This window comes from Piliocolobus tephrosceles, chromosome 5 (assembly GCF_002776525.5).
Source record: "Piliocolobus tephrosceles isolate RC106 chromosome 5, ASM277652v3, whole genome shotgun sequence".
NCBI lineage: Eukaryota > Metazoa > Chordata > Mammalia > Primates > Cercopithecidae > Piliocolobus > Piliocolobus tephrosceles.
In genome coordinates, this window is record NC_045438.1 from 72,223,889 (window position 1) to 72,238,143 (window position 14,255).

Here is a 14,255-nt window from a genome sequence, read left to right on the forward strand (position 1 = left end):
GCAGAGAATTCCTTGAATCTAGGAGGCAGAGGTTGCAGTGAGCCAAGATTGCAACACTGGACTCTAGCCAGGGTGACAGAGTCAGACTCCGCCAAAAAAAAAAAAAAAAAAAAAAAAAAAAAAGGATTCTTTTAAAAATCTTCCAAAAGTCTAACATGTAAGAGAATATCTGAAGTAAGAAATAACAGAAACTAAGCTGCTTTGGTCAGATGAATCACAGCTGGTGTTCAGAAGCCAATTCACTGTAAAAAATATCACACACAGCCTTTGGTTCCTGAGCCTGACTGTGCATAAGAATCTTCACACCAGATAGTTGAAGCTAGAACCTCTGGGAACTTAGAATCACATAGAGCTCCTCCAACAGTTATAGTCATTGTCTGGCCATATGTGAGGAGTCTTTTCATGGATTGTGAGATGTCCACAAACTTGGACTGATGGTATTGGTGCAATTAATATTTACTTAAAAATATCTAGTTGTTTAAATAGGTTCACATCCATGGACATACCTTGAGGCAACCGTGTATGCCCTCAGGTAACTCCAGAGTGGTAGGGCAGATAAACTGGAGACAGACAGACTGTGGAGTCAGACCCAACAGGAAGGAAGTAGACAAGAAAACAGATGAGAGTGCAGGAAATCAGTAGCTACAGATTTCACTAGCCCTACACATGGTAGTCAGGGAGATGAGAGAAGTCATAGTATAAAAGAGGATCCAAGAGTAGGCAAAACTTGGAAACCAGGTATTTGGGAAGGCAGTTGGCATCAGGGAAGTCCATCAGTAGGGGGCAAGAGCAAGGCAAAATAGGGGACAGGGGAAAAGATACTAGGCCTAGAGGAAATAACATACTAGGCAGTTCACAAAATTAAAAAGAAATTAGGCACAAATGAACAACTAGGGCATAAAATAAGAACTAATATCAAAGGCAGCATCCCCTCTTTTTGCCATTTCTTCATTTTGTCATTCTTTCATCCATTCAGTGGCAATTGCTGTGGACCTACTTGGTGCTTGGCAATATGGGTCCAGACTGCTCTTCTGGAATCCTTTAATCCCTTTTATTTAAGATAAGGAATAGTCCAAAAATCCTACCACAGAATGTCATTACTAACAACATGTATACTGGTTGCTTCCCTTACTTTAAGTAGTGTGCATACGCATGTTTTCCAAACAGCCTGGGTCTGTAAATAAAAAGTGGTCACTCTTTCAGTAGGTATCTTAACAATACCATTAAAAGAGGTCTTTTACTCTGTCAGCATTGTTTTGAATTCCAATTTTGCCAGTGCTTTCTTGATTAATTTAAGAAGTGATTACCCAGCCAGTAGACTATTTTTTTCCTGATGTTCTTTTTTTTTTTCTCTTCTCTTTCCTGTGCTATACTTTATGAACTCTCATTTCTCATTAAATTAATGTGTGAGCAGGAGTTAGAAAGATATCTAAACTAAAATTAGTCATGTTTTTTAGTTTTTAGCAACAGTGATATGATTTACTAGAGAAGGAAATTGGAACTGTGAACAAAAATTAAGTTTTTGAATTATCTGAAGATTTCATTCATCCTTGTTATTCCCAACCCCAGGGAAGAACTCTGTTCACCATGAGTGGGGAAAAAGTTTCATGTAAGAACATAGTCTAGTTTTAAATGCTTTTTCTGAATTCTGAACAAGCATAAATTGTGTTTATTTCTTGAAATTTAGGTTAGCAATCTTAATTTAAAATATGCTGCCCATAATTTCATCATTTGTGCATTTGTTAATTAAAATGGTAATGTTATCAAAACAAAATTGAGTTTCAATTTAGTTTTGTGAATATATTTTTCATAACTAAAAACAGTTTTAGAGCATTCTTTGAATAGATAATCATCATTACCCAAATTAAGCAAGTGTTTGAGTGTCCTTTCAATCCTCTGATGGTACATTATTTCTGACTGTAACATGCCACTGACTTATCTGCCCCTCAGCAAATGACTTACTTTAAGGCATCCATTATTCTTTCTGAAACTGTGCTCTTTTTTCTTTTTGCTTTGTTTTATCTTCACGATATCTTTGTTGTCAAATAGGTATTTAAGGTTATCACTACTGAGAGTTTTTATAGAAGACATTCAATATATTGGAAGTAGAAAAAGAATGATTTACTCTGCTGTCATCTTCATTATCTTATGCAAGAGGTCAAAATGAAAATTGAACATAAATGCTTTCCAGTAGCAAAACTTAATATAAATGATAGGACTGGTACATCTTTCTCTCTCTAGTCTATTGTTTTCCAAGGTGGTTCTAAGAATGCCTAGACCATAGGATGCTCCACATAAAAATGGTTCTGGGATGAGATGAGTTTGGAGAATGTTGCACTGCATACTCATGTTTGGAGATATCCAAGGCCTATTAGTATATTACAGGCTGAATAAACTTGCTGTAAATCAACCTGTATAATTTTATTCAAGTGTTTTCTACAGTTATTTGGACAGAGAATAATTTCCTCTCCTCTTGGAAGAAGTGTTCCAAAAATAAATGTTAAGAAACACTGATTTATTGTTTCCTGCTTAAAACACACTTACTGGTATCTGTGTAATTACTATGTGTTAAGCATACAGCACAGAAAGAGCTGCCTTCTGACTAGCAAATTATATGCTAACTTTAAAATACAATGTAGGTTTGGAGTGCTGTCAACAAGATGGCAGAATAGAAATTTTTAGCCCTCATCCTGCCACAGAAACACCAATTTCACAATGATATGTGAACCCAAATATCTTTATGAGAAGTACAAAATTCACTTAAGATGTTGCAGTAACTCAGATTCACACAAAACCAAAATACCATATTGAACTGGGCAAGAAGAGCAATTTCACTTTACTTACTTCACTTCCTTCCTCAGGCACAGTTCAGTGCTAAGAAAGATTGCTTCAGCCCATGACTCCTCTCTCGGAGGGAAAGAAAGGAGTTTGTACCCAACATTCTCAGCCTTTTGGGGTGCTAACTGAGAGACCTGTTTCTGTTCTACCTCACTCAGAGTGCTAAAGAAACCACAGCATAATTTTAACACCTGGGGACAGTTAAGAACAAAAATCATGGGTCGGACAGCTTACTGCAGCCAGCATGGTTATGCAAGATTGGGAGAAGGCATACAACCCCAACATTTCTCTCCCAGAAGATGAGGGAGAACAGTGAAGCATGCATCCAATGCCCTGGTCTTTTATTGCACTGCCCTAGGAAAAAGAGGTTGGCAGCTTACTGTGGCCAGCATTGTTCCTTGCAATTGAGAGAAGGTGCACAACACTAAAATTTATCCTTCAGGAGGAAGAGAGAGAAGTAGAAAATGCAATGCACATCTATAGAAAAGGTTTGGAAGGCTCTTAGAATCTCTAACCAGGTTTATCAGTGAAGATCTTTTCCTACTGAAGCCAGTCTTTAAAGATTGGGAGAGGTGGCTATTTCTTCAAATGTGCAGGCATCAACAAAAACTACAAAAAGCACCAAAAATTAGTAAAATATGACACAATAAAGGAACAAAATAAATGTGTAGTAACTGACCATAAAGAAATAGAGCTATATGAATTGCCTGACAAAGAATTCAAATTAATCATCTTAAAGAAGTTCAGTGTGTTACAAGAGAGCACAGACAGACAACTAAATAAAATCAGGAAAATTATACATGAACAAACTGAGACTATCAACAAAGAAATAAAACCATAAAAAGGAACCAAATAGAAATTCTAGAGCTGAAGAATACAATACCTAATATCTAAACTGAAAAATTCAGCAAATTAAATTGTAGACTTGATTATACAAAAGAAGTAATTTTAAAACTCAGGTCACTTGAAATTATCTAGTTAGAGAAACCAAAAGGAAAAATAGTAGAGAAAATCTAAGGACCTATGAAACACCTTCTAGCAAACTAGTTTAGGTACTATGTAAATTTTAGAAGGACAGAGAGAAAGGGGTAGAAAGTTTATTTAAAGAAATAATCTTGAAAACTTCCCAAATCTTAGGAGATATATGGAACTGCAGTTTCATTAAGTCTAAAAGACCCAAATAGGATTAAATCTACACCAAAATACTTATTATCCAATTGCCAAACATCAAAGACAAGGAGTTTTCAAAGCAGCAACAGAAAAGCGATTTGTCACATACAAGAGATACTCTATAAAACCATCTGTGGACTTCTCAGATGAAGGTTTGCAGGCCAGAAGAGAGGAGAATAATAGAGAAAATAATACTGGAAAAAAATGACAAAACATCAACCAAGAATACTATAACTAGCAAACTGTCTTTCAGAAATGGAGAGGGGAAGATTTTCCCAGACAAACAAAAACTGAAGTTTATCTCCACTAAACCTGCATGTCAAGAAATACTAAAGGGAATTCTTTAAATTGCAACAAAATGATGCTAAACAGTATCATAAGAACATATGAAAGTATAAAACCCACTGGTAAAAGTAAATATATAGATAAATATAGAATATTATAATACTGTACAGGTGGTATATAAATCACTTTTATTTGTAGTATAAATGTTAAAAGATAAAACTATTACAAATAACTGTAAAATTTTATAGTTATAAAAAATAACTATAAAAGAAAAACTACCAAATTTTTTCAATGTACACATAACATAAAAGATATAAATCGTGACATAAATAACATAAAGTGTGAGTTGTTGGAGAAGTAAAAGTGGAATTTTTTTATGTGACAGTAGTTAAGTTATTATCAGTTTAAAATAGACTGGTACAACTGTAAGATGTTCTATCTAGCCTCATGGTAACCACAAAGAAAATACCTATAGAAGATAACAGGCTGGAAGAGATGGCTCATGCCTGTAATCCCAGCACTTTGTGAGCCTAAGGCGGAGGATGATTTGAGACCATGAGTTTGAGATTAGCCTGAGGCAATATAGTGAGAGCCCATTTCTATAAAATAATTAAAAAAAAAATAGCCAGGCATGGTGGTGTCCCCCTATAGTCCCAGATACTTGGGAGGTTGAGGCAAGAAGATCACTTTAGCCCAGGAGTTTGAGCTGTTGTGAACTATGATTGCATCACTGCATCACTGCACTCCAGCTTGGGTGACAGAGCAAGATTCTGTCTCCAAAAACAAAAACAAAAAAAGAAGAAGAAGCTACAGGGAAGAAAGAGAAAGAAATCAAAACATATTATTATTTTAAAAAAAAAAAATCAGTAAAGCACTAAGTAAGATACTGCAAGATCAGCAGAAAATAACTAACAAAGTGACAATAGTAAGTCCCTCCTATCAATAATTACTTTAAATGTTAATGTATTAACCACCCAAATCAAAAGAGAGAGAGTTGCTGAATGAATTAAAAAAATAAAAATAAGACTCAACTGTATGTCTACAAGAGACTTATTTTAGATTTAAGGATACATATAGGCTGAAAGTAAAAAGATGTTCTATGCAAATAATAAATGAAAACAGGGATGGCTATACCTATATCAGAATTAAAATAGACATTAAGTCAAAATGCAATGTAGATTTCATTATTACAAACACTGGCTAGATGATATCTAACAAATAATGTCAGATAGTTAATATTACTGTGCTGAGGAAAAGTACAAAAGTGAAATATTTCCTGGGCCTTTAGGATCTTCAATCAATGATAAATCAAATTTATATAGTTTAAAATTACTATTTGTTTCTTATTGAAAAAAAAAAGTACAGTCAGCACTCCATACCTATGGGTTCTGCATCTGTAGATTCAGCCAACCATTGATGAAAAATATTTTTTAAAAACTCACAACAATATACATAGTAACAGTACAACAAAAAATTATACAGATTTAAACAATATAGTATGACAACTATTTACATAGCATTTTCATTGTATTAGGTATTATAAGTAATTTAGAGATGATTTAAAGTATGCAGGAGGATATGTGTAGGTTATATGTATTTACTATGCTATTTTATATAAGGGCCTTGAGAATTTGCAGATTTGGGTATCTGCAGAGGGTCCTGGGACCAGTACCCTGTGGATACCAAGGATATGAGAATTAATATCATTTCTTTTTTTGACAAGATGAACTATTTTAAGTTCTAGTATTTCTTTTTAAAAGATGATTATTCCTGCCAGCAAATTTTTGATAATTAGAACTAGAAAAAGAATAGTTGTTTCTTCTCTTGTGTCATTTCCTTAAATTGAAATTATGTTTCAAAGAAAATTTACTGTTTTCTTCTTATACAACTGAGTTCTTACTTTCCATTAGACTAACATTTCCATGGGCCTTTGGGATATCAGAGGAAATAGATGGGAGGGACAAGATTATAATCCACATATTTCTATCCCATCTTTGCTCTTGTGAGTAAACAACTCCATTTAGCTTTTCATCAAGTTTTCACATTGCGATAGGTAAAGCAACGAGATGCAAATGGACTTCAAAACACATGGCCCTGAATAGGGGGCTTGGAAAATGAATTAATTTAGAATGTAAAAGCTGGATGTCACCTCAGAAATAATCCAATTCAAGGGCTCTCAATGCTGGCTGCAGCATAGAACCACACAGATAGCTTTGAAACAAACAAACCAGCAAGCAAACAAACAAATGGCAATGGTTGAGGGCCCAGTATACACAGATTCATATTGATTAATTACTTAATTAGTACTCCAGTGAAATCTGGAGTCCGAGACTTAATATTTTAAAGAACTCTCCAATGGTGGGGAGAGGGAGAATCAAAAGAGAAGTTAAAGTTGATAACAACTAATCCTCTCAAACTCCATCACATTCTGAGTGAGGAATTTCTTGAGCAAGTAAGTGATTTTCTTGTTTACTGTTGGAAAATCAGTTAGTTCATGTGAATTAGAAAACAGATCTTCTTATTCTTAACCTGAGCACTTTCCATCATATAGCGTTGCCTTTCCTCACCATTCTCCTTAGCTGCATGAATTTTTTTTCACGGATAAATCATACAACTTATTTGATGTTCATGTTTTGCCTTACCTGGTCAATAGTACCCAACAGGACCATTTTAGGATCAAATAATAACTATAAAACATGCCTGTGTAAATGTATATGGTGTTGCTGATATACTACAAATGATCCAAACTACATTGTTCATTTACACTAATTAATAGAATGTTTCCCATCAGCTTTTACTTGAAGAAGTGTTTTCCCAATTTTTCTTTGAAATCTAAGACCATCTCTCAGCATGTTATTTACTCCCAGATTCAATCTCTTTGCTGAAGCCACTGAGTGATTTTCAACATCCAACCCACTCTGGGACATAATCCCTTCTTAGCGACTTTACAAAAAAAAAGCAAAAACAAAAACAAAATAAGAATTCTTAAATAAGTGACTAGCGCCATGTCCTAGAGTATGATAGCGTTTTGTTGCCCTACAAAATAAGAAGTGAGAGCAAGAGAAAGTACTTTCTCCACACCAGAGTCCCCACAGGGACACAGCCAGCAGCCTAGCCCCTTTGGAATAGCACCTACTTGCCTCCTCTGCCTGTTGGGTCCCTTCTCCTTTGAGCCCCCACCTCACACAGCAGGTTCTACACCTGGCCAGCTGCTCCCTCACCTCCGTGGAGCCTTCTTCACCAGTGGCTCTTTCTGCCTTACACTCAGAGAAAGGCTGTAGGAATGGAGATGAAGGCAGGCTGCCCCCATGATTGAATGCCAGGGCTGCTAGTATGTCTCCACAGACAAGATGAGCTACATTGCCTTAGTGCTAGAACTCCAGGTGGTTATTGGGGTGATCTGTAGAGTCCCAGCATCACTTGAGGTCAATAGAGATAGATGGGTTGTTGAGTAGGTGGTACTCTAAATTCTCACCCAAGGAAAAGTGCAGAAAGTACCACTAATAAATGCCTAACTGGCTCCTGGGCACACTGACCAAGGGGCTGCCATGATTCCTAGGCCATCAGGATTTAACTAGATGTTCCACTGGGAATTGCAGGGCTGTCTGCCTAGCCTTCATTACCATGAAAAATCAAAGTTGGAAGTATGTCAGAGGGCTTCTATGGACATTGTTTTTCACCTACCATAAGGTGATGGCAGTTTGCAGGAAAATTATTTCATGGAAAGTCCCTAGAACGTGCTGATGTAAGCAGCTAACACCAGCCTCTCTAAATCAATCATGTCATGGTTTCAGCCTAATTACTAGTATTGGTGCTCAGACTGAAGAAGTCAGTAAATACTAGAAAGAAAGTTTTATTGTAAAACAGATTGCAGTTCCAGTAAAGTTGTTGTATATGAACAGAAACATGCTGCTTACAGATGTCCCTCAGCCCCAATCCTAAGTAATATATATCACAAAATAGAGGGGGAGGATGCCCACAGTGGCAAGGACAGATGCTCCTAGCAAGGCATCACAAACCAAAAGAAAACCTAAATATTCACAAGAGGTATGCCACGACTAGGTGGAATAAAATCAGACAGGCTCAATTTTTAAAACTGCTTTAGGCAACTGTCTTATCTGGGGGGGGAAAAAAAACTGTCTTCTTTTTTTTTTTTTTTTTTTTTTGAGACGGAGTCTCGCTCTGTCCCCCAGGCTGGAGTGCAGTGGCCGGATCTCAGCTCACTGCAAGCTCTGCCTCCCGGGTTCACGCCATTCTCCTGCCTCAGCCTCCCAAGTAGCTGGGACTACAGGCGCCCGCTACCTCGCCCGGTTAGTTTTTGTATTTTTTAGTAGAGACGGGGTTTCACCATGTTAGCCAGGATGGTCTCGATCTCCTGACCTCGTGATCCGCCCGTCTTCATTTTTAATTCAATGCCTGCTTGCCTTGCATAGAGCAGGCAACCAAGAATGTGAATTAAATGAATCCTGTAGATACGAAGGGGAAAGTACCCATTTCAAAGAGCTTTCTGTCATCCTTATTACCAAGTTCTCTGTTTCCAAAGTACAAGGAAGGAAGTTCTGTGACTATCAGGGGGGACAATGTGATGGGTTTACTATGGGAAATTGAAGCAAGTTTCCCACACTTAGGTACAGTGTATTTACAGAAAACAGTTACCCTGATCTTTTCCCCATTTATTCCCTAATTTCTTTTCTTAGATGAATGGTTTCTTTGAAGCTGAGAATCTGCTAGGCCTTTTACCTTCAGGCTGTAAGCCTCTTTGAGGCGTGTAATTGTATTTCATACCTAGCATAATAGGTGTTCAATAGATAGTTGCATATTCATGTCTTATGTAATAACCCTGCCAATGAGGTCACTGTCAGCCAACAGATTTTTTTGATTCATGACTTTATATTTTGGACATTTTTCCATCTCTACAGATGGACCCTTCATCTACAGATGAAATGACCCTTCATTTCTTTCTTAATTTAGTCTCCACTTCTTTCTTCCAGTCCCTTCCTTCTCTTCCTCTGCCTCCCACCACAGTGTATGGTTCCAGGTCTGAATGCTTTTGGGGAAATTATCCCCTACCTAATTTATATGATTATAGAGCTAGTGATAGAAATGTATGTACTTAAATCTGAAAACTTTTTTAAAAAGTTTGAAAAGTGTAATTCATGTCCTTTCCTCCAAAATTACTTTATTTTTGAAAAAAAAAAAAAGTTTTTAAATGAACCTCAGGTGTACCAAATTGGACTGATCCAAATTCTTAGCTTGAGACACATTATCTATTGGTTCATGCATAGTCACATTTTTAAAACATTTTATTTATTTATTTATAAACACAATGAACCCTTGTGAACACATTGCCTGACACAAACACTAGAACATTGCCAGTAACTTAAATAGGTTAGCCTATGTGTTCCAGTTCCCCTGACTCCAATGCACAGGAGCCACTATCCTGAACCTTGTCTTTATCTACCATCCCCATACTTTTTAATCACATTTTTGCCTAAAGGATATTTTGTTTAATTGCTTTTTAAAAACTTCTTGGAAAAGGTATCCTGTTGTCCAAGTTTCTACAGCTCTTGACTTTGTCATTCAATAATACCTTCCTACATCTCCTTTAGTCACAAAATAGAAAATTTGTCACTAAATTCAAAAAGAAAGAAATGAAGAGAAAAGAAAGAAAGAAAAAGAAAGGAAGAAAACACTTATATATTCTCCCACTGTGAATGGTATGACCCTAAATTTAGGTTATATTAAACCAGGCAACATCACCTGCAGAATAATAAATCTAGAGTAAAACATCAGGAGTTCTCTCATTTCTTCTCAGTATCTTCAAGTAAGATTAACACAAGAATAACTAACCCATTAAGATTCATCTATGTGTCATGTTGTTCAATAATACTTTCCATCGTTTTTTAAATAAGGTAGAGTGTCAGAAATATTTTACATTAATCTATGCTGAAACTTACTGTGCATCTCTTTAATATAATGTTTAATAATTTGATTCAAATAATGATTCTAATTGTTCCTTTTAGCCTCATATCTGGTTTTTCAGCTCATGTAAATACATCTAAGAAAGACATTTCTCCTAGCATTTCTGGCACAAACAAGCCCTCAAATTTTCTGGGTAAGTTTTCTAGGCTCAACATTATAGCAACTCAAGATTAAACTCCCCGGACTCTTCTGGGGCTGCTCACAGGAATCCAGTCTTCGAATCATCAGAGACATCAGAGACTTGAGCTTTTTTTTTTCACTCCTTTGCCGAGGCTGGAATGCAGTGGTGTCATCTGGATTCACTGCAACCTTCGCCTCCCCTTCTCAAGTCATTCTCCTGCTTCAGCCTCCTGAGTAGCTGGGACTATAGGCACATGCCACCACGCCTGCCTAACTTTGTATTTTTATTAGAAAGGATTCCGCCATGTTGGCCAGGCTGGTCCTGAACTCCTGGCCTCAAGTGATCTACCCAATCAACCTCCCAAACTGCTGGGATTACGGGTGTTAGCCACCACATCCAGCCTCAACCATTAATAATCTAAACTGATTCTCTCACACTGTAGTTGCCAACTCACCACTGAGCTGCAGCATCAAATCCAATCTGGCCATAGAGGTCCACTCTGCAAGCCCATGGAAAGCCAGGCAGCACCTTGTTCTCCAGCTGGAAGATTTGGAATCTCATGCACCATATCCCTTCTGCCAGGCAATTTGTGCAGCAGCATGGAGTCCTGGTTACTAAAAAGAAAAAAAGAAGAAAAAAAAGGAGGCCTTTTAGATATCCTCTAAAGCTGATGTTGAAGTTCTGGCAGTATAGAAGCTCCATCTGAGACATCAGAAATAAAAATTACAGGAGGAATTGCTGGAAAAATCCAGACTCCAGTTCTTGTCCTAGTAATAGTGTAGAGGAAGTGTTAAGCAGAGGCTGTGATTCTAACAAAAGAGGAAAGATTTCTTCATTTCCCATAGCCTCAATGAGAAAGTGTAGCTAAGGAAGCAACTTTTAGACGAATTTCTTTGGTTATGCAATTACATACTCTTTGAGTGTTTAGCCAACACAACTGTTTATCACTCAGCATTCTAGTGAAAGCTGGAGATGACAAAAAAAGGAGGGTAACTCACATTTATTATATGCCCACCCCTGTGCTAGACGTTTTCTCTTTTATAGATGAGGTAACAGGGGCTCAGACAAGTTAGCTAATTGTGTTGCTTTGTAGTGCCAGAGCAAGGTCTCAGTGCAAAGCCTGTGTTCTTTTCATAATATCATTGCTTACCAATAAAAAAAAAAAATTAGAATCTAATTGAGAAGAAAGTCACAAGAATAAAAGAAGCATGGTGTCTCCATTGACAACCAAGGAAGTTGGACTAGAGGAAAATTGTCATCAGAGTGAAGCAAAAAGAGGTGGAATCCACAGAGAAAGACACGTAACGTGTTCAAGCTCAAGCTAGTGGTCATTAGGAAATAGTATAGAGGCTTGAGTACGATGACTTCATTAGAGGTAGGTATTAGAGAAGCTGATCTGATTACAGTGGCCCAGATTTGATAGTGGTGGTCAGAGGAATGGAGAGGAAGTGTCCCACAGGAAACCCTGTTTTTGATTTCCCACAGCATGACTAGAACATGATATAAGGTAAATAAAAGTCTCTGCAATGATGGGGATGTTGTAAAAGAAGGAATGACAGAATACAATTTAAAAATACGTAGTCATTCCAAAAGTTAGAGAATTATCTTGCTGTCGAAGAAAGGAAAAATAATAAAACCAGCTAACAAGCATTGTTAGCTATTAGCCAAACCAGCTCAAAGTGGCTTTATATACATTAACTAAATTAATATTCATAACAGCCTGAGAGGTAGATACTATTATTATCCTTGTTTTCCAGGTGAGAAAACTGAGGCATGGGGAAATTAATAATTTGCCCTGATTTCATGGAGTTAATGAGAATTAGAACCAGGCAGTCTGGATGTAGAGTTTCCATTTTAACTTCCATGTGCAAGACTTGATATATGAACACCAGGGCAGAGAAAGTCTCTCTCTTTTTGATGGGCTCCCAATGTATTATGGAAACTCAGAAGGGGGTTAGATTTTATAAAGAGGTGCAAGAGATACAGGTGATATGTGGACATGCTATGGATATGCAATATAAGTGAAATATTCTATGGACATATTCAGAGTGTGTTACTACAGCTGACACTTAGGGCTGGGCACTAGCAAAAGACACTAGGTAACTATGAAGCACGTTTCTCCATCCTCCCATTGAATGGAGCCATTACAAACCTTGCTTATAGGCTATGAAACACATTGCACAGGCTACAGTTTTGTGAATTGCTTTGAACTGACCTCTGGTTTTGTTTATATGTTTCTCACCCCCAGCTCAATTTTAAGATCTTCAAAGACAGAACCTGTTCCTTTGGTCCTTTTGGTATCCTCAGTGTCTATTGCCAACCTATACACAGAGTTGGTAGTTAATAAGACTGCTTTTAATTATGCAACAGCAACTCACCACACAGTTGCTGTTTATCTATTCTGTCTTCATCTGCCCTGCTAGTTGGAATAGCTGCAGTTATAAAGAGATACAGAAGAGAGTGGGATTTCAAAAATTATGGATAATATAACTATTTTGGATTCCTTTTCAGGCAATTCTAGATCTTCATTTCTTTGGGATCAGTTACTAAAAAATTATAGTGTTCTTTTAGTGGTGTCATGCTTCCTTGTTTTTTCATGGTTCTTATGGCCTTGCATTTAATGTCTGTGCATTTGATGAAGTAGTCACATTTTCCAGACTTTACAGTCTGGCTTCAGTGGTGAAAACTTTTCACCTGCAGGTGGGCATGAGGGCATTGGCTGGATGGGGGTACAGCAGCTTTAGTTCTGAGTGGGCAGCTGTAGCAGTGTAGTCTCTGGACAGCTTTATCAACTGAAGTCAGCCCTGGCAAACACTGCAGGTGTTTGTGACAGCAGCAATGGTAGCATGAGCTGTTGGGATCCTTTGTCGTAGAGACCGGTTGGATTTTTTTTATCACAATGGAAAATTCTAGCCAAGGAGATCCCTCTTGGCAGTGGATCTGACATGGCCCACAAGTAGCCAAGGCTGTACCAGGTTCCAGGGTGTAGGTTCTTAGAGTAGCTACCAAGCTGGGGTCCTGGGCTCAGGAGCTTAAAGAACTACTGTGGTACTTGAAGCCTGAGGCATGGGTAAACTTTCCAAGGCACAGGCATGTGCAGATCCCTCATAGATAATCTTTGATCATTCTTCATGTATTATGATTCAACCTAGAATGACATTTAATTTCCTCTCCTCTTAGCTTCTCTGCTTACATCAATGATAGCAAATGACATAAAAAATAGATAAGGTTTCATGGTAACTCGAATTCAGTCACCTGATTCTGATCACCAACATGTTTTCTGGCTGGTTTTCTGGAGTGTGAAAAAGAGTCGTGTGAGCAGCAGGGAAATCAATGTTCTCACCTCACTAGAAACTCTGGCCTGCTCCTGCATAGCTACATGGCACCAGGATTTCAGGAGAACAACTTTTTGACTCCTACAAATGGGTCTTGACTTTCAGTAACAAGGGGTTAATTTAGACAGACATCAGAAACCAATTCAGGCCCCCAGTGAGTGAAAGAGAGACAGGAAAGACTTCAGAAACAGCAGTTCCTTCTGCAGAAGGCTGTTTCTGGTTTTCCACCAGTCTGTTTTTCTGTTGTGTTTTCTACTTTTTAATTTGCCTCTCTGCTCAAGCAGCCTACAGCCCATAGGAATGAGAGAGTTTTTTATATGTTTTCTTAAAGAAACATTTTATAAGACAGTACATATAACTTCTGCACCTCGAAAAGCTTTACAAAACCTGTAGGCTTTGAGCGTGCAGACTAACAGTAAGGCAGAAGTAAATAGGAAAGAATGGGCAGGCTCTTTGCTACTCTCCCCAGCATACAGCTTTTCTGATATCTCTCAGCTTATACCTACCTACAGACATTATGGAAG